Source organism: Haliotis asinina, chromosome 14 (genome assembly GCF_037392515.1).
Source record: "Haliotis asinina isolate JCU_RB_2024 chromosome 14, JCU_Hal_asi_v2, whole genome shotgun sequence".
NCBI lineage: Eukaryota > Metazoa > Mollusca > Gastropoda > Lepetellida > Haliotidae > Haliotis > Haliotis asinina.
In genome coordinates, this window is record NC_090293.1 from 36,056,660 (window position 1) to 36,078,955 (window position 22,296).

Consider the following 22,296-nt stretch of genomic DNA (forward strand, 5'->3'; position numbering starts at 1 on the left):
TGCAGCCCAGCATCAAAAAATTTTCCCGTCTAACACCAATTGTTACACAAGTACACTTTCCTTGGACTAAATTAAAAAAAATTCAAACTAACTCCAAATTTATGTAACTTGTACCAGAGTGCATGCCGATTTACATAAACAGTCGCTTTTCGATAATCAACGAAGGCACAAAATAATTAACTTTCGTCTTAATTTTTTGCAATACTGATCAACCCATGTAAAACAAACGTTAATCAACAGTGCTATAATTTTGCCTAAACCAGGCTGTTCCTCAATTATCAAACTATACTTTTCACACCAAAAGTAATTCTTGAATTCAAAATAGAAGTTAAACCTCTATAATTGTCTGGTATTGACCTAATTCCCTTCTTAAGAACAAGAATAATAACTCCCTCAGTCCAGCCTGACGGGAAATACTCTAATCTAAAACTAGCATTGAATAACTTATGAAGAACTGTGCGTTAAAGAAAGTTACTGTAAATCAAAAACTTGGTTAAGAATACCATCATAACCAGCAGACCTGGACACCTTCGATGTTTCGATCGCATTAGAAACCTCCTTTAAACCAACATCTTCATCTAATTCCCCGACCCATCTCTGTATGTTACCCAAATCAATCTCTCTTGCAACATCGTTGTCTATGTCAGGGACTATTTCAGACTTGAACAAATTTCTAAAATGATCCTCGACATTGTAATTGCCAATACAACTTGAATTCTTGTTGTGGTCCTTTATTTTTTTTTCCAGAACGGCTTAATATCCGTTTTGCTTAATCGTGCTGTTTCATTTGCTGCTTTCCTGTTGTAATATTTAACCTTTATTTTGCAACATCTTCGATATCGACATCCGACAACATTAACTCTATCAATGTCACTACCAGATAGTGTAAACTTACTAACCACTGCCTCTTCGAAGTTTGACCTCAGTTCACGGCACTCGTCGTCGAACCAACGCTTGCCACATGGAGCACAAGCACCCAGCTTGATCACATGATCACTTCCGGCACACATCATTGGTTGACGCAACACAGTTGTCAGTATTATTGTTGTCAATATTTATATCATCCAAAATATGCTCAAGGCTTCGTAGAACATCCTTTGAAAATGTATCGTCAAACAATTTCTGAACTTTTTCACATTTGCTATTTTTTCTGTACTGGAATTGAGATCGCCCATAGTTGTAATGTCACCAATTGTTTTATGTTTACCAGAATGTTGAAACAAACATTCAAAAGCATCTCAACCTCTATACACGTTTCTCCTACTGCTATTCGATGGAGTTATATAAACAAAGTCCTCACTAGCACTATGAATTTGTGTAACGCTGTGTGTATATACGCCACTACTCCACCAGAGTCCATCCTTTGTTGCTTTTAGTTGTTATATTTACTTACAAAATTAAAGTTCACCAACTGATCCACTAAGTTACCGCTCCCGTTTCAGACTGCGAAGGACATCCTGTCCTAGAGGTTGCCATCAGACTCTCACTGAACTGTTATTAGACGTGTTCTGTCGTTATGGTTACCAGAACCACTGTATTGTTATCAGACATGATGTCGTTATACACCCAACATACTGATGTAACCGGATAATGTCTGACAAAATGGTTCTTATGCATCTCCCGTGGTATTGCTTGTTGCTTACCTTCTGCAGCTCTGGCTCTAGAATACTGTGTGGCGCTAGTTACTGAAAACATACCTTCTGAAGTAATGATAACGAGCTGCCTACCAATGCCTGAGGCTCGATACATCAGCCGGGCCGAGTGCCGGGTCTGGAGTAGCAGGAGCGTTTCATTGTACCTAAGGTAACGTGTGTTAGCAGCATCCCAGCATGGCGGCAGGTAGATCGCTGTGCGATTATTTCCCCGAATTAGCAGTCTGCCACATGTATACAGCCAAAATTATTTAACACACTGGTAAACCTTGATGCTGCAAATACATTGAATTCGTTGATTAATGTCTATGCTTTGAAGAATAAGCATTCATAAAATCTCAAGTTCCAATTTGAAATTCCCTTGAAATAAATACAAAGTGGGTGATCAAATCCTGAATAATGCAAAAGCACCAGTGTCACGAGCATCTATGACCAGTTCGAAAGAATGTTTAATATGTGATACCTGGAGAACAAAAGCATTTGTGAATGACAATTTTCTACAGCAGCGTGTGCAAGCAAACTAGTGAAAGGGGCTCTGACAAGTGAGACCATTTTACAAAACATAGGGTAGTAATCAAGCATTCATTGAAATCCCATAGCTTCCCTATTTCGTTCATCCTCGATATCTCCAGGGCATACGTTCTGATAAGTCTCCACTATACCCTGGATGCATCTGCAGCTAAGCCCGATAAATTTATTACCTCCCTTGGCTGGCATTTTATCCAATCAGGTTTGTACGCTGGGAAATTGAGCGAACCAATCACAACTCACTTTAGCTTTTTAAATTATCTAACCGATTAAACTTCGCAACACAAATCATGCACAGGTTCTCTGGAAGAGGCAGAAGGAGTTTTTGCATATTGTTTTCTTAAATTCGGACCTATCAATGTGTCTGTATGATTTCTCCCAAATCTGAGTCCCACTGCGACCGCTATCTTTTTTTACACTGGCAAGTGCAGTTCTACCGGCAGCATAGCTGATTGGCTACAGTCAGAATTCGGAGCCAGCAAACGGAGGTAATAAAATTTTTGGGCCGAGCCGTAGATGCATCCAGGGTATAGTGGAGATTCATCGGAACGTATGCCCTGCAGATATCGAGGATCTGTTTCGTTTTGAGGAACTTGATTTTTCCAAAAAGATTCCACCTTCGTTCGAACATGCCCTTGCCTATTACATGCATAACAAATGAAAATGTTGCTAAATTCAAAGCTAGCTTGACTTGTGTGAGTCTTCTGAAGAAGGCACGGATCATTGAACCATCACACACAACTACCTTCGTCCAGCCCTCCTAGTGGAATGTGCTCTTGCGTCTGAAGCAGAAGAAATATGCAAACTCGGGGGATCAAAGAAATATTAGTCCTATGACACGATGACATCTGATTTAAGTAGCTGGTCATTTTTTTTCAAGGAAAAGATTTATACTGATCAATAACACAATATCTTTCCATAAAAAAGGACTTAATCTTTTGTGTGTGTTCATGCTTAAAAGGGGAGAGGCAGTCGTAAAATCCCAACTGTAGGCTCGTTAAGAGTATTTATATAAAACGAATGTAAGTCTTATTGAAACTGTTCACATTATTTTCGCAAACGTGATTTGAAAGTTACAAACCTGCAACGATAATGTTATGGCTGTAGGTTAATGTGGAAGAGAGTTTATTTGGTATCTTAAGAAACTAAATAGCCACCTACTATTGAACACTCTTCGATGTAGCACTTTCGCCATAGCTCTCATATTGAAATGTATTTGTATTGATATCTGATCCCTGTCCATTCATCCCGGTTTTCTCTGTTTTCACAGCATTTTAACACCTCCATTCTCTTCTGGGTGCAGTCTGCATGCCTGAATGAGCGAAAGTTCGTCATCATGAATATGGAAAATACTTAATTTTGATTTGGTCCGCCGATTGACAGCCACATCATCGCCGAAGCTAATATTTATGGATTAGTGCGTCTAATCTCTCACAAATCATTTTGTATAGAGACCACGATAGACACCTACAAAACGTGTTCCACGTTATAACATGGTTTGGCGCGGTTTCAGGATACAACCATTTTTCCGACAGACCGGCTCGACTCGTACTATATATTTGCTGACATATCGTGTTTAGTCATGATAGGATGGAGATACATGGACAGGTTACAACGGGGCGAGGTCGTCCCACTTGTCCGGTCAGTGGGGGCTTCTTTGCGGTTAGTGTAACAATAGACATCTCATGCTGATCTTTTGGTTACAATCATTCCTTAAATCAGCACTATAACTATAAATTGAAAACACAGTATGCATTCCGTGGACATACCAGTTTAAATGTTACGTTTTGCTACTACAGGAGACATCTTATGAAAATACATTTTGCGTTTGGGTGTAGGTGTGACTTATTAAAAAATATGTTCAGAAGTGGCGCGTCCAAATGAATTAGCCATTGCTTCTTAGAAAGAAGCTGGTTGTGTACTGACTGGCTTGTTAGTATTACAAAATGGTACTCCGCCACGGCACTCCTCAAAGACGAATGGTGGCGATCATGAAGTCATGTCACAACGAATCTACAATTCACTGAAAGAGAGTACTGATTTACGTTTACGGAGAACAATTTATATTTTCACTGTTAGTACATTATTTGATTGAGTAGCATTCGCTGTTATTATGTTTTACAGATTAAAAATTGAAATGCAGCAGAGAGGGTTCGGGTGATCCTGGCACAGTCAGGCTGGTCAAGCTCATCATCAGCTCAGGGCCCTCGCCCCCTCTACACGCAGCCCAGACAGCGAATGGGACTTCTCCCAGGAAACACTGCCTAGTCGAACCCACCAAGAACTTTTCGGAGAATATGGAGGCTCCCCAACACTGCAGCCTTCTGCATTACCCAGATTGTCAGAAGGGCTGTGCTCCCGGTGGAGAACCCGGGCACTCTCCTCATCTGCGCCAAGAGATCAGGAGGTACCAAACCAAGGGAACCGAGAACAATGGGGAGCCTGACGACAGTGTACTTGGGATGCAAGCGAGACATTTCAAAGGCGAGGTCCGCATATTTATCATGCTTTTCCTGAATCTTGCGAATCACATTGCTGTCAAAAGGGACAGAAAAATCAATGATATAAATAATTTCATTGGTTTTATCAAAAAGGACAAGATCAGGTTTGTTGGCTGGAATTCGTCTCAGGCTGTATATTGGCCTATTCCAGAGAAGTTTGTAGCTGTCATTTTCCAGGACGCCCTGGACATGCTCAGGGTCGTACCATGGATGGACCTCGGAGTCAAAGCCACAGGCATGGCGGAGACGATAATAAAAGCAGCGAGCCATGCCATCATGTCTTTTAAGATATGCTGTTTGTGCCAAGGAAGGGCATCCACTAACAAGGCGTTGGACAGTCTCTGTAAATTGATTGCAAAGACGACATTTCATATTGATATTTTCTTTAAGAATCACATTCTGGCGATTGCGAGTGGGAAGTGACTGGTCCTGAGCAGCAAAAAGGAAGCCCTCAGTTTCACATTTGAGACCAGCCGACTTCATCCAGGCGAAGGAGTCGGTTGGATTGCTGTTCTGTTCCACACACTGCATATACACACGATGCAATGGCTTCTCAGACAGCTTCTCCACAAAGGACCGACTCTGGGCAGACTTGGTGAAAGACTTCACCTGGTTTACTCCCATCACTGTACCGTCCAGCAGTACATCGCCATCAACAAAATCAACTTCAAATTTCAAATTGTGTCCAACAACCTTGGCACGCTTAAAGTAGCTGTGGAATTCCTTGCTTTCATCATGAATCTTGACGTGCATCACCAGAGGATCATCTGACAAATAAATATGTGCAAAAGTACACAATACATTTCTGTCATGAAGAGCTTCCACATTAATCAAACCCCGACCTCCCGAATTGATTGGCATATATAAACGATTAAGAGAGGAACGAGGGTGGTGTGCTCTGTTATCAGACATGATCCTTCTGGTCAGGCGGTCAAGACTCTGGATGTCTTGTTTTGTCCAATCAACTACTCCAAAGGAGTAGGAGAGGACTGGCACAGCAAAAGTATTGGTGGCTTTGACTTTGTTTCGAGCATTTCGCTCTGAACTCCAGATTTTCTTTAAACGAGATTTATACTCGGCCCGAAGTTTATCTTGAATAAGGGCATTCTGGAGCTTGTCTCGAACTTGCATTCCAAGATAGGTGTAAGCCTGATCTTCCACAAGATGCTCAATAACTCCTCCCCCTTGTAACTTGACCGATCCATCAAATGTTCTTGTATAGCGCACAAATCAAACTGCAAGGCAATTTCTCTAGGCGCTAGGTATTTTCCCTCGATCACCGGATGTCAATCTCAACAGCACATCGTATTTCAATCTCAACTCCCTGGGGAGTATACAACTCTTGCTGCCACTAGGCGCACCGAGTTTATTGTGGCTCTCTCATCCTAACGAGGTACCCATTTGACAGCTGGGTGGACTGGGACACATAGTCACAGCATTCGCTGTTATTGTTATAGAGAGGACATAACATTATGGATGGTCAACTTCTTTATTTTAACAATTGCGACGTTTCGGTATAGGTTCCTATAACGGTATAATAACCTATACCGTAATGTCGCGTTGTTGATCATCCATAATGTTGTGTAATCTCTGTTAATACATTTAATGCTTTCTGGGTGTTTGCTTTGAAAGGAAATTTTTCATCGTTTCCTTTCTGCCAACTATTCTTTCTTGAGATGTTTATGGATGAAACGTTCAAATTAATAATAAAATGAATTCGAAATTAAGAAATGTAGCAGATGTTTTCAGCAGTTTAAAGAACGCTTTGGTTTCACGCTTCTTCTCCAACTAACATTTACTTGCCAGGTGGTTACAACAGGAGACCAACCGACTGCTTGTCGAATTATACTACTTGACATATGCGTGTTTCTGAGGCATTATCTCCGAATTCGATGACGGTAGATTCGAACCCAGAATGATGAGATAATAAGTATACTTTTACGCCGCCTTTAGCATTATTCCAGCAATGTCAAAGCAGGGGCACAAGAATGGGCTCCACACATTGTACCCTTGGAATCGCACCGGGTTCTACGGCGAGACTGGCGAACATTTCAACCTATAGGTTACCCCATTGTCCTTCAGGATAATGAAATTATTATATTAATAAATAGTAGCTGTTCTTTAGCTCCTTCTGAGCCAGCGACGACAGGATACCATAAACTTTACCCGTTGTGTAACACCATGTGTAATTAATGTCATGCACAGTGTACTGTAAGGGTACCGCAGGATTGTTTGGTTGGTTTGTTGTTTATTATTCCAGTTAGTTCGCGGCGGTCAGTAACGTAGAACGCCATGCATACCCGACAGTTGTATAAGTATAATATAACCCATTCTTTGTGACAGGTACCTGAACTCACGGAACAGACTAAAAACAGACAAAAACAACACAAATAATTTCGTCATGATGTTCATTTATTTCAACAGAGCTAGCCCTGCCACGAAACGCGATATGGGTAGGCTCAATGTTTCATCAAACTTTCACCATGAGAGTTGAAAAGCCCAAACATTAGCAACCGTTTAACATGTATATTAATTCTATTTGACTCAGTGCATTTGCAATAACCACGATTTCTGATTGGTTCATGTGACCTCTAGACGGAACGCTGCTGGTCCCGCTTTCATTAACATGAACTAAACAGTAATCAGTACCAAGGAAAACCACTTCTAAAAAAACGTATTTGAGCTCTTCAACCTACTAGTATTTAATAGGTAAATACGAGAATATCACATCAAGCTAACAAGAACAGATTGATGAAGGTTTCTATACTCCCATGTTATGGTATGGGCAAGGAGGCTTTAAGTATTAACAATACCAATGGACGGATGGTGGTATGTGTTGCATATTATAGAGGCACTACACTCTTCATTAGTTTGGCACTTCGGATCACAGCACATTGCAGCCACAGTGCTCGGATGTATCAATTTCTTGAATATGGAAAGGGACAGCAGGGACAGGGACAGCAGATATAGTCTGCATAATTATAAAGCATCCTACCTTTAGTTTTGTTCAAGCTGTAAAGGCTGATAACTAACAGCTGTAAGACATTAGAAGAAGGCAGCAGCCAGGGGCAGCAACAGCAGCACTAGCAGCTGTTGTACGACATTAGAATAAGGCAGCAACCAGGGGCAGCAACAGCAGTACTAGCAGCGAAGACACCAGGGGCATCTCTACTCTGACACCTACAAGGAAATACGTTCCCAATCACTCAACATTATCCAATTGATAAACCACACCAAAGTCCACTATTTTGTGGTGAAATACATTTACAATTGAACATACTCCGTTTCACTGAAATATGTATGGAGGGCTTATTTGTACCAAATTATCATAATTACCTTCAATCGATTGGACAAATAGTCAACGTTGTTATGAAAATGCATCAACAGATTACATGATCGACATTCAACCACGGTAATGAGAGATAGTGACACTTCCCTAACCCCAAACTCACCTGTGGAACAGAAAGATGTGACGGCAGGGGCAGAGAAGTTGGTCTTCAACACGTCCTTCAGGGTTGTCCCATCACAAGTAGTCTGGTTGGTTAGCGTGATTGCGTCTACACAGGTGGAGAGGGCTCTGGATGCGCTATACACCCAGGAAACAGAGACGGTTATGTGTCGGGGCAAATAAAAGACACACAATCGCAAACATTTGTAACAAGAAGGAAATCTACAATGACCGTGATAAACCAGAAATGTCTATATCCCGCAAAAACATCACTCTTACAGATATGATTTTGCAAAGTTCTCTGTCGTGGACGATGTGGTTTGCTTCCCTATCTCCAGACTATTGCCGAACTGGTAGTAGCTCTTTAGAGGTGACAGCACTTCTGGAGTTTGTATTTATTATTTGCAAAAATGTACATGTAGGCCATCGGCCCATGGTACACTGGTCACTGTCCACAGTTTGGTTAACACATTCCATAGTGAAAATATGTAAGCATACAGCATTGCCCACACAATTGCAACTTGCGTTCGGTCCAATAGGTGTCATTTTTTAACAGTAGTAGACATATATCATTGATCAACAGAGTCTCAGTATTTTCTCGCAGATAGTACAATCAATGCAGCACGTTTCATAACTCTAACATTGGTATTGGTCCATGGTACATATATCACTGGTGCATAGAGCTACGATCTTGGCTTGCATGTTGTACAAACATTGCAACACGTGTCATAATTGCAACACTGATACTGGACAACAGAGGGTTAAACTTATGAATTGTATGGTTTATGAAACGGTTTTCTAAGATCACTGTAAGCGGTGCATACAAGAAGGAAATGAAATTCATTCTTGACATTACCATTATTACAGAGTTTACAAACCCGCACCAAGCTCCTCTAAACAGAGTTATGATCATGCAATATTTGACACCTCTTTTGCAAGTTTATGGTGGATAGGCGTTGAGAGACAACCCGTAAGCATACAGGAGGGTAATCTTCACTCTGCTCACATCATTCTACCAACTGAAAAATCCCATGACTTGGCAGGAAAGTAGATATGCCAATATTGTTCAATGTTTATAACTTACGTGCACTTGGTGTCGTTGGTACTGACATCGGCTTTGTTGAAGTTGATCTGACACTGACAGGCATTGGTGACAGCTGATGAGAGAAGATGATGCATGCGATTAGGGGATGATGTGACATTAGTCGGTTTCCTTACGTTAACAATAGCAGTTCTTTGTTCAATACATTATTGCTGGAAGCAGTCTAAAAGGAATAAGATATTTAGATCTGTTTTATCCACTCGTATCACAAATATCATTTTCAATTTTTAAGAATTCCAAGGCGCTCTTAAATTAACACTTTCCAGCTATGTCTATTATACTTACGACATGTCGTCGAACCGATGTCTGTGAACGCTTCTTGTGCTATAGTGCCAATACTTGCCCGTGTTGCCATCGTGCCACAGCCATTGTCAAAAGACTCGTCAATGCATGCTGTCAGAGTATTGACCTCACTGGATAGTGAAAATGCATGTGTTATAAGGTTGACATGGTGACAGGTAAGCATATAACTAAATGTTCAAAGGTTCAGGAACCCTAAGCACAAAACCTTCTTAGCTCTATGCCATTCGTAAGCCTATGGTAGAGTACGGCCTTAAGAGAGTTTGTAACGTTACGAACGCTTTGTGGATCGGGTCCTAGAACAATTTGTTTTCGCTGACACCCTGATATAATAACAGTCATAAAAATATCAGTATCCCTAACTTATATTGTCTAGTATATATAGGTGTGCAACAGTCAAACCTCCCATCATGTCCGGTGATATTTTAGCAGCGCCAGCTTTTATTTTCACATTTCATGCCTTTGAGGGATAGTCGAGCTACAGAGTGCCAACAGTTTTTTTTCATCATGGATGCATTAAAGCTGTCAAAAGACCACTATGGAAGACATGTGGAAAGCAGTTCCAGTATGACATGTTACTGACCAAACTGACGTTCAATGCAATTCTGCGTTCGACATGTGTTCCTGCGTCCATGTTTTGCATTTGTTCGTGACGCCTGTAGTGTACTTACGCGCACTTCTTGGTTCCGTCACTAATGTCGGCCATGGCATAGGCGATCTCGCAGTCACAGTTGCTTGTCTTGGCTATGTTTAGAGAAACATAACACTGCGATTTAAAGAAGCGATAACATGTTTTTTCTTAAAATTCTCCTTAAGAGGAGAATGCGTTATTGAATTGATTAAGCCTGAAGTGGCGTATTTTTAAGTTGCCGATATAGGTCGTGAAAACTCAGCAAAAGTGCCCCGAAATGATGAACGTTTGAGTCTATAGGCCACTGCGGAATACAGGCATATACGTACGACACGCGCCAAGAGTTGTAATAGCTGAACTTGTTGTGGAGGCCAGGCTGCGGAGAGTAGTAGATCCGTCACATCCGGTTCCGGTTTTACCCAACAGGCAACTGACAAAGTTTTTCAGCGCCCTGCAATAGCAACCTATTATATTTGCTATATACGCATTATGTATGACGAAAACGTGTGGACTAACAATAAACACCAGCTGCACAATTCCATAATCAAGTGAGTTAGGGTTTTAGGAACTTGCATATCAATAATAGTAATAAACAAGCGCTCAAGAAATACATCGACTCCGAATAAAACATTTAATTTGAATATATCTTGCAAACCTAAGGAATTCTATGTCCTTCGTCGAAATTGTCCAAAACTTTCCGTGAGAGCTTATTCGAACTCTGTGACTGACTGATTGTCCATCTGCATTAAGCTTCGGTGATTCAAAGGCCAATTATGGTACAGCTTACATCTACGAATTCACTAAACTTTCACAACACAATCACAACATTACGTTTAAAGTGATGCGATTATAACGAAGATAGCTATTTCTATACGGACACCATCCACACGTACGTGCATTTCATGGCATTGTCACCGATGTTTGACTTGGCATACTGTAGATCACAGTAACACGTCGTGTTGACAAGAGCTGGAACAATGAAAGGAATGGGTTTTGACTCGGGGTACAGAAATGGCCCTTGTGATCAATAACCCATTGGCGTAACTTCCTTTATACTCAACGGTACGTAATGAGCGAAATCTGATATATGTAGACTGTACCATTCAATATGTTTTCGTTAAGCGAAAATATGAAACAGTTCCCTTAATCTCTATCCATTAACAAAAGGTAAGGTTTACAACAAAAACGAAGAAATAAGGCATTGTGACAGGCATGGCGACACTATGGGTGAGGTGTTCCACGTACTGCAAGGAGTGCCCGTGATCGCGTTTATGGTAGCCTCTGCTTCTGTTGCAAGGGCCACCACAGTCGTTGTCGCATCGCAACCAGTTCCTGTCGTGTCCTTCAGGCAACTCACGTACTTCTTTGTTTCTCTGTGAATTGGGAATTGTAAAATCATACACGTGTCCAGCATAAATGAAAGTCATCAAAATATGAGTTACGGCTTATAGGTCAAGCTATGACCACGCTAATGTGATCTTTCGTCCTTCTCAACGTTTTGAATATGCATTAAAACAAGGAAAGCAAGACAATGGCAAAAATATTAATTTAAGACATGTTGAAATGTGTGTTTTCATAGCAAGAAGTAAATTCGATACCCATAAAATATATTCGAAACCTATCGAATCGTAGTTCAACAACGAAAACCGACCAGGGTTTTCGACATGCCTTGACACAATGCCAACACAAAAATAGACATGACTAGTGATGTGGCATTGTTGGAACCTTACATTTGAAGTAGATTAAATGAGATAACTTAAGATAAGATCGGTGAAAACGGATTTTCGCCTGCTTGTATATATGACAAATCATGCCTTCAAAGTACACAAAACTCTCAAACGATGCATTTTATGTTCACTTCGACAGATAACTTATGATCATTTATTCAGGCTGTCATATATTGCCACCCTTTCAATGTTTTGTTCAGAAGCAGACACCAATATTATGAATTTAGTGCCAGGCATAGAAAGTGTGAAGACTGTGACGTGGTATCAATGACGTCTCTGTACGTGATGGTGGAATGCCAACAACAAAATAGTGTAGATGTCTCTGAATATTACAATACTCTCAATTTTTCAATCATAAATGTATTCCCACACTCTGTCCATCGAACGTAGGAATCATACAAACGAACTGCATCCAAATACTCATATTATGTGAGGCTGACACGGCCCCTAGAAAATTTGTGGAGTAACGTATGGACTATAGACTTCTGACCATAGAGACAGCAGGATTCAGAATTATTCCAGTGTTAAAATCCTGCTTGAAATGTTACCAAGAGGTGGGTATAACAGTCTGTTTTAAACCGTTACAGTATGTGCGGCGACACACACGATACAAGTCGTTTACTCAATTTTGGCTTTTATAAATATAACAGAGTACACAAGTTGTTTAATCATGTTGAAACCAAAACAAGTTTAAAAACTCAGACTGAATGCCTGCATGAATCGTTATACGAATAGATGATGGTGAAGTGAATAGGGCTTCGACGGTCCGCTCACATCTGCCGAATGCCATGCCATCTGACCAGCTACCCATGAAGATCCCAGTTAGTAACCAATGCTTGTGGCAAGAGGCGAATAACGGAACGGGTAGTTAGGCTCGCTAACAGGGTTGACACATGTCATCGTATCCACATTGCGCAGATCGATGTTCATGCGGCTGATAACTAGAGTGTCTGGTCCGGAATTATTTACAGACCGCCGCCATATACCTGGAATATTGCTGAGTTATATCAGCCAAACCATTCGAGCATCAAGTGCGGTATGTAATCCAAAAGATGTGTAATGGTACGTACGTGCACATGAGTGCATCAGTGCTTTTATCAGCCTTGCCATACGTCGCTTCACATCCACAGGTAGTGCCTGCTATTGCACCTGTGAAGGACGATACAGGATCACATTTCTACATCAACAGCTTCAAGGGATACTTAGTTGAGTGGGTTTTGTTTAAGCTGTGTCACCTGTATTATGCCTTCAAGTAAGAAAAAGACGTTGCTTAGTTAAAATAGGAGCCATATAAATCCACAGATACATTTACGTGTTCATCACAGAGTTTACATATTCAATATTGTAGTTGTGTAGAGAAGTATACTGCGGCTTTAACTAACATTCATTCGTTCATTCTGATATGATAGTGAAAGGCGACAACTCACTGCATACAGCTGTAGTAAGACCAGTTATGGTTGATTCAGCAGCAGTGATCAAGGTTGACACGGTTGAAGTTCCGTCACATCCAGTTCCAGTCTTATCTTTTTGAAACAGCCGATGTACTTCTTTGCTTCACTAAACAAATATGATGAAACAATAATATAACAGTGACGCTTCACTACACAAATATGATAGAGTAATAACGTAAGAGCAACATCTGCTTTACTACACGGATATAATAGAATAACAGCATAACAGCGATGGCCGCTTCACTCTAAAGATATGATAGGATATTAACGTAACAGCAAAATCTGCTACACTACATAGATGTGATGAAATATAATAACGTAACGACAACCGCGTAAACACACAGATATGATAGCATAATAACGTAAGAGCGAAGTCCGCTTCACTACAGAGATATGATAAAACAATAAAGTAACAGTGACGTCCGCTTCACTACAGAGATATGATAAAACAATAAAGTAACAGTGACGTCCGCTTCACTACAGAGATATGATAAAACAATAATGTAACAGTGACATCCGCTTCACTACAGAGATATGATAAAACATGACGTCCGCTTCACTACAGAGATATGATAAAACAATAAAGTAACAGTGACGTCCGCTTCACTACAGAGATATGATAAAACAATAAAGTAACAGTGACGTCCGCTTCACTACAGAGATATGATAAAACAATAAAGTAACAGTGACGTCCGCTTCACTACAGAGATATGATAAAACAATAAAGTAACAGTGACGTCCGCTTCACTACAGAGATATGATAAAACAATAAAGTAACAGTGACGTCCGCTTCACTACAGAGATATGATAAAACATGACGTCCGCTTCACTACAGAGATATGATAAAACAATAATGTAACAGCGACATCCGCTTCACTACAGAGATATGATAAAACAATAATGTAATAGTGACGTCCGCTTCACTACAGAGATATGATAAAACATGACGTCCGCTTCACTACAGAGATATGATAAAACAATAATGTAACAGTGACGTCCGCTTCACTACAGAGATATGATAAAACATGACGTCCGCTTCACTACAGAGATATGATAAAACAATAATGTAACAGCGACATCCGCTTCACTACACATGGACATCATGGATGGTTGATAGGAGACGCCAGAAAGGTATATTCCTTCAAATACAAAATGCGTTTCAAGTGTACAGTGTATGCGTGCACCTCGGCATGACTTCAGCACGTTATATCTGTGAATCTATACGTTATCTCATACTACTGTTCATATGTTTTTGAACATTTACATGGAAGCAAAAATTCCACCATAGCGATCATTCAAGTTAAGTCCAGTTTGCATCATCTAAAACCTAGGTTTTGCTTAAACCGGTTATTCTTATCGGCAGCCATAAGGGTGACCTCATATGGCCAACAGCTCAACTTATGAATATCATAAGCTGAAACAATTATATTATACAGAATTCAGTAGCAACATATGAAAATCTGAGCACAAAAGTTTCAAATAGCGTATTATAGTCCCCAAAGGGGATTACAAAGCACACCATAGTGAGATGTGATCTTGTAATTAGTATGTCCTGTATACAAGTTTGGTCAACACTAGAACGTCTTCCTTGCCGTTAAAGACGTGTAATGTGTAACGACTTTGGTTCGATGGCGAATAACACTTACGAGCACTTCAGGGCATTGGAACTAATGTCAGCTTTGGCATATTCGAGCTCGCACCCACAGGTAGTATTTACTACAGCTGTAAAAAGAACAGTTGCCTTCAGAATATAAGTGTTTGATGCACATGGTATTGTAATAAGTTAGGCGCCGATCATGGGCGTCGTTAATATGAACAGCTTATATGTAATTCAAACACTTTCCACACACAGACGTTTACAGCATTGATGAAACTTACAAACAAGGGCCTAGCTGTAGATGTTGGGAACAATGGGTCACAGTGATTCACTTACTGCAGCCGGCTATGCTGTTGATGATTGTTTCTGTATTAGTTGCCATGGCTACCACCGTCGTTGAGTCACAGCCAGTGTTTTCTTTAGTTTTGAGGCAGGATGCCCTTAGTTTTGCTGCGCTGATAATAACAAAAACAATTTATATGCTTGACATGCTGAAACATTTATAAGAAATATATCGTGTTCACACTAAATTCTTACACATTTGTGGCTGTGTATTCTGGCATTCAGAACAAAATCTTGGATTAAAGTCATTCAGCTTCTTGTATAATGATGACTGTGTGCTCCACCAAAGGGTATATAACTTTATTCAAATGACCTGTGTTCAATGATGTCCAGTTATCATTATAGTTGACAGTATTTAAGTAGGAAATATCTTATGTCTACTTATTTGCAGTCACCCGGACATGCAGTTAGATCGGTGGAGAAATACACTCTTTGACAAGTACACGTGTCGGTCGGAGCTGGGAAAATATACACGAACATTCATTATTTATTAAATTTGGGTAAATATAGAAAGATGGGCAGATGTAAATGTTCCATAAATTAACCCAGTACCCTGGGTTGTGAGTGAGTGAGTTTAGTTTTACGTCGCACTTAGCAATATTCCAGCTATATGGCGACGGTCTGTAAATAATCGAGTCTGGACCAGACAATCCAGTGATCAACAACATGAGCATCGATCTGCACAATGGGGAACCGATGACATGTGTCAACCAAGTCAGCTAGTCTGACCACCCGATCCCGTTAGTTGCTTCTTACGACAAGCATAGTCACCTTTTATGGCAAGCATGGGTTGCTGAAGGCCTATTCTACCCCGGGACCTTCACGGGTCACCCTGGGTTGTATTTATATCTGAGTGCATTTAGATTTGAAGACATGCTACATAACTTGTGAAAGTGTCACAACTACTTCATCGTGAACTAAGCACACCACAAGTAGTACGTAAATGGAAATGATATATGTGGTGTAAACTACAGGAACTTACATCTATGTCTGGAAATTAATACAAGAGATTTATATTGCAAGAAATTAGCGAAGAAATCAAGAATACAATATTGACAGTCTTTAGATATAGTCTGGTTCATAATTATTGAGAATTTTTCTTCTTACTTTGAGCTATCCTAACACCTCAACTGATTCACTGATACTTAAAACTAAGTAATGGTATAAGGGAGGTAACTCATCTTGGCCTACTGAGTATAGTACAATTAGAGTTACCTCCCCTGAATTTGTAGCAGACGTCATTTTCCTCAGCACTGTCAACAATGTCTGCTGAAGATAAAAGAAGGTTGATTTTTGAGTTGTGTAATCAAGGAATTGATAATGTAAATACATTGGAAGAGAGAACAGGAACTCCTCTTTCTACTGTGTATAGGATTAGGAAGAATTTTAAAGAGGGAAAGGATTTTGGGCACCAGAAAGGAGCAGGGAGACCCAGCAAATGGGACTTCTCAGATCGCGTCCGGCTGGGAATTTTAGCGTCTAAAAAGCAAAGGGCAAGCATCTCCAACATCAGGTATGAAATGATAGAAAGGGGATCAACAGTTGTATCAAAATCTACAGTTAGAAGAAATTTGATTGATCTTGGATGGGAGAACAAGACTGGAATTCCTTCTCCTCTCATGAAACAAGAACATAAAGACAGGCGTGTTGAGTGGTGTTTGGCACATGAAAACTTTGACTGGGAAAATGTGATTTTTACTGATGAAAGCTCAACATGGGTATATCCCAATAATGTGAAAATATGGACAAAGTCTGCGTCAGCACCGTTGTATCGACGACCTAAATACAGCCCAAAGTTTCATGTATGGGGAGGGATATCCTTATTAGGAACGACCCCGCTGTGTGTGTTTGAGGGAAATCTGACAAGTCAACGCTACACTAACATATTAGATAATTTTCTCCTTCCAAGTGCACATGTGTTTTATGGAAATGACTGGATTTTGCAGCAAGATAATGATCCTAAACACACCGCAAAACATGCCAAGCAGTGGTTTCAGGAGAAAAATGTGACTGCATTACCATTTCCTGCATATAGTCCTGACTTAAATCCCATTGAGAACATTTGGGGGATGATGAAGGAATGTGTGAATCAAAAGGGGTTGACAAAAATTGAAGACATGAAGAGAGAAGTGGTCCGATACTGGGACAGCATAACTCACGAGACACTAACCTCTCTGATAGGAAGTATGCCTACCCGTCTTTGACTGTGCCGTGAAGCTCAAGGAGACTTGATAAAATATTAAATTGTTACCTACACAACATGAAAAGGTCAGTTCACTTTCACAATACATTCAATTTTATCTGATTTGTTCTCGTTTAATAATATGAAATGCTTTAGCTATTCTCAATAATTTTGAACCATACTGTAGGTGTCGTTAGACAGCAGGTGCAAGAGCTGGTATGTCACATGCACCACTGCCACTCCGACACGGCAGTTTAGTTGCATCCAGACGCACAAAGACACTTTAGGAATATACCGAGTTATTAAAAAAGTGAGAGTTTTTGTCATTCGCCGTTTATAACATGCTGAATGTTTGCATGCAATAGGCATTTGGCCACATTTCAGAACATCGCTGCATCAATGCATGTTTCTCAATATGTCATCAGAAGATTGTGGCCTTCAAACTATACAGAAACAAATTGCTGACCATCGGCACAGCTTTGGACGCAAAAGGGGATGAACCCTAGTCAATTCTAATAAGGGAGTGAATGTAAGAGACAGGTGGTGAATAGGTGGCAGGTGGTGAATAGGTGGCAGGGATAATCGACGTGAGGCCAATGCGAATCGAGTTCGCTCACGACTTGTATAACCGATTAGAATTTTGTCTGAAGTTTTTCTCATTACTGTTCACGGACCATAGTGGTGTGCGTGATCTTTTTGGTGTGGGTCGATAATGGTATTGACCAGTAACACAGTGACTGGCCCAATGGCGCTTTACATACGAGTAGTCCCAAGTCAACACAATATCCAGCGACATCACCATTTGAAAAAGATGATCTGCAACACTTGGTCATTCCAAGACGTTCATAGTAACATTCCTACCAATGAACACGCCTGGTACCCAATGGAAGAAGTGCACATCAAAATACAACAACTGAGTTTAATGAACACAAACTGGCGCTTGGTGCAGCAGGTGTCAAGATGCCTGGCCCATCAGAAGAACGCTACATGATATTGGTGATATTTGCTGCGACATGTAAATTTCCAGTTCGACTCCGATCTCCTCAACGACCTTGGGCACCACCATCCAATAACACCAACAAGTACAACCCCCAGATAAAACGATTTTTGCATATAATTCCAACCATCCAATCACACAAACCATCGGAACACTCCCCCACCCCCAACTCTCCCCACCCTCGAACCATAGTAGACACTATCATATCATTCCCATTTATCAGTACATAGAGATAAAATGCTATTCCCTGGTGATCATAGCTGTAGATGTACATTCAGTCAAACACATACTGCAACCCGTCAAGCCAGTGAAGTCGGTGCCTATTTGACCCGCTTGAACCGCTGTCAGTGGGCATCCGGCGCCTGTTCCAGTTTCCAGACAGGAAAGATAGGCCTGCAAGACTCTGCGTAAAATATATGAATAAGGTATATTTAGTTTAGAGCGAGTGAGGGCATCCACGCCAATCTGGGCCATGCCAATTTATGATGCACAAAAGAGCAACGTGTAAGGTTACCGAGGTACGATGAATCACATCCCTGGTTGGTCGCATGGAGTAAAAATTAAAGAGATAGAATACTGCAGCGGCAACCATTCAGGCAAACTAAAAGCAAATAACGTTATTAAGTTGTTTGCAGAAAATATGTGCAAAACATTCACTCAATACATTTCCCTGAAGCAGGTCCTACTTCCCAAAGAGTTTGTGCCCACATATAATATCTATTTATTTTCAACGTCCCGAGCAGCATTTGAAATTCTCAATATAGCAATATACTGATTTCACTTTGACGTTTCACTACTTGGATCAATGGACTTGATCTGAATTGCAGAAGTTCAATTGATTTACTGTTCTAATGCAAGATAAACTATGTATGACGATATGCACGATTCAAACGTATGTTATGTATTCTCTGACTATCCCTGTTACCTACCTGGTGACAGATAGGAACTCTAAACACTTGCCCATTCAGATGGCGGATGTACTGTAAGTCCCCATGGTCCCTAGTATGGTGATCTACCTTCAGTTGCTGGTAATTTATAGCCCATGTTTATACTCATCTGAACTGGCAATTCAATTATAGAAATAGATGCTAGTTTTACTTCTCAAATACTGTGATAGTCTAGTTCGCATTACTGTCCTTCGTCGACAGGTTTTTATAGTTTACATGTACGTATGGTGAATGTACTTGTTTTAGTCACGACATGGCTGAAATATTGCCGACGTGACTATAAAGTTTAACTCACTCACTCACTCACCCACTCTAAACACTTCGTTTGTTCTCTGTATAGCTAAATATTGATTCTCACTTAAATCGCTGTCTTCTTTGAGTGATGATTGTTTCAAGTCGATAAAAAATTTGTGATCTCACTGAAAAGGGTGGAGTAAGAGTTCTGACTTCGGTATAATGTGTACTTTAGAGCAGACAGATTTCAGTAATCATTGATTGCTTATCGAACCTACGAATGGAGCTGGATATAAATGTTGCGAGGGCCTCTACATATCGAAATATATGTACATTCACTATTTGCATGGCAGAACAAAACTGGTGTCATTCCAAATTATTTCACAGTTAGCATACTTACATAACATACATGGATAAAAATCTTTTCCATACTTGTCGTTTAGTTTATTCTAGCAGAAATTAGCAATCAAACTGTCGACCAATCAATTGGAAACATTAGAATTTCACACCGTAAACGAGAACTGGAGAAGTGATGATATCTGCTTACGTGCATTTATCAGCGTCGTTGGCTCCTGCAGCAACGTCAGTTGTGTAGGTAGACTCGCACGCAGTACACGTGTCGGCGTCACTGGATGTGAACAGCACTGGTGACAAAGAAAAGCATGGTATATTGAAAATACATGAACAGGGCCTGTCGAACATTTGCGTTGAAAAGCTATGACAACTATGTATTCCATACTGTAAGAATTGTGTACATTGATATGCCACGTGATGTATTCCATTCTGTAGGGACTGTGTTCATTCTTATGCCATGTGATGTATTCCATTCTTTACACTTTACCTATGGGGAAATAAAAACGTGAGGAAAATCAGTTTACACAACACACCCGTTACAACATCTGGACCTTGATACCGTTTCACACAAGATCCTCACTACAACATCTGGATCTTGATAATTTTACATGCCTATTTCATTCAAGACACCCGTTACAACATCTGGACCCTGAAAGTTTCACACAAGATGCTCATTACAGCATCTGGACCTTGATAGTTTCACACAAGATGCTCATTACAGCATCTGGATCATGTAAACTCATTACAACATCTGGGCTCTGATAATTTCACATAAGACGACCGTTACAACATCTGAACCGCACTTGTTTCATACAAGACACTCGTTACAACATCTGGATCTTGTTTTACACAAGACGCGCACAATATCTGACAAGATATATCTTGTTTTCCATGCTGGACTCCACAAAATGGAAATAGGTACCGATGAATTTCACTTTAAACACTAAAGTAAATCGAATGAAGTGAAATTCAGATTACTATTCTTCATAAATTATCGTGTCAGATGAACATTTAACTCTCAGAATGTCACTCAACTTAGGATAAAAGTTGATGAATAAACGATCATAGTTTCAAATCACTTTATTTGTTTGAAAGACAAGAGGTATGCACATTAAATGAAATAACTAGAACAAGTAGGGTTAATCTAATTTACGCTCATCACGTACCGCACGTGCATTTGTTTCACTGTTCCAGCTTCCTGTACTGCGCTTACACCCTTGTAATACAAAACAATAATAACGATTTGAATCTATGATGGTTTGTTAAACAACATTTTACCCTTAGTGGAATAAAATTCCCAGACTTGAATGTTCAGTAGGCAAGGTTAAATAATGAGGATTCGCAAACTTAATTTAACTTTATTTGTTTTACTCTTTAGTTTAAGTGAAATTCATTGGTACGTTTTCACTGCAAGCACACTATAGTTCAACTTGATATATAAGCTAATGTCTAAATCATCATAGATAGGTTACAATATACTACTCTTCCTTGGAAAAGAAAGAACACGGATCAAACTAAAAAAATGTAAGTGAAATAGAGTAAAACGTATGGAGACCTACCAACAACCACGATAAGACCCAGCACCAGTTTCATGACTCTTGGGAATGGCGACGGGGTGCGCGGGTCACCTGTCTTTTAATACCTGAAACCTGTCACGTGATATGTTTATTCCAACTGTGCAGAATCATCTGTCTAAATAGCGCGTTAGTGATGCCATGGTGACGCTTTGTCGACACAAATCAATCTTTAAGTCTAGCTTTTGACACAAGTGTCTGTTCAAGCGAGAACTGCTTACTGACGCTCAGCACGTTGATTTAAACAACTATACTGTGACAAAACATTACAAATACACCACTTAAAACTATTATCTGCAGTATAGTGAACGGATTACATTATATATGACACCACAATTCCCTCTAATTTCGTGCCATTCTGTGAATCCCAATCCGTGTGAGGGCTGTAGTTCATTGATAGTGCGATATTACGATTAGTTTTCAACTATGTGTTCGGTGATGTAATCTTAATGACCAACCTTCATGAAACTTCATGAATACTGAGTCATGGTAAGCAATGTAAACAGTCGAAAAAAAAGTTAGGAGCCCAGCCATTGGCCATGACTATGTCCGGAGTATGATAGACTCAGTGCTCACAAATCGTATTGTACTGACGATAAATTGTTCGCTTTAAGTTAATTTAATTTAGAGTAACAGAAACAAGGTATCCGCCCACCACAACCACAGCATTGCAAACCATCATAATCTTCTGTTTTCCCAGATATTTGTCGAACTCACACTGTCAATTAC

General features: G+C 40.2%; 1 pseudogene; it reads right to left on the minus strand.

Moving 5' to 3' along the window:
* Window positions 1-7,784: 7,784 nt before the first annotated feature.
* LOC137260776 (mucin-22-like) lies at window positions 7,785-21,586 on the minus strand (annotated as a pseudogene).
* Window positions 21,587-22,296: the final 710 nt, after the last annotated feature.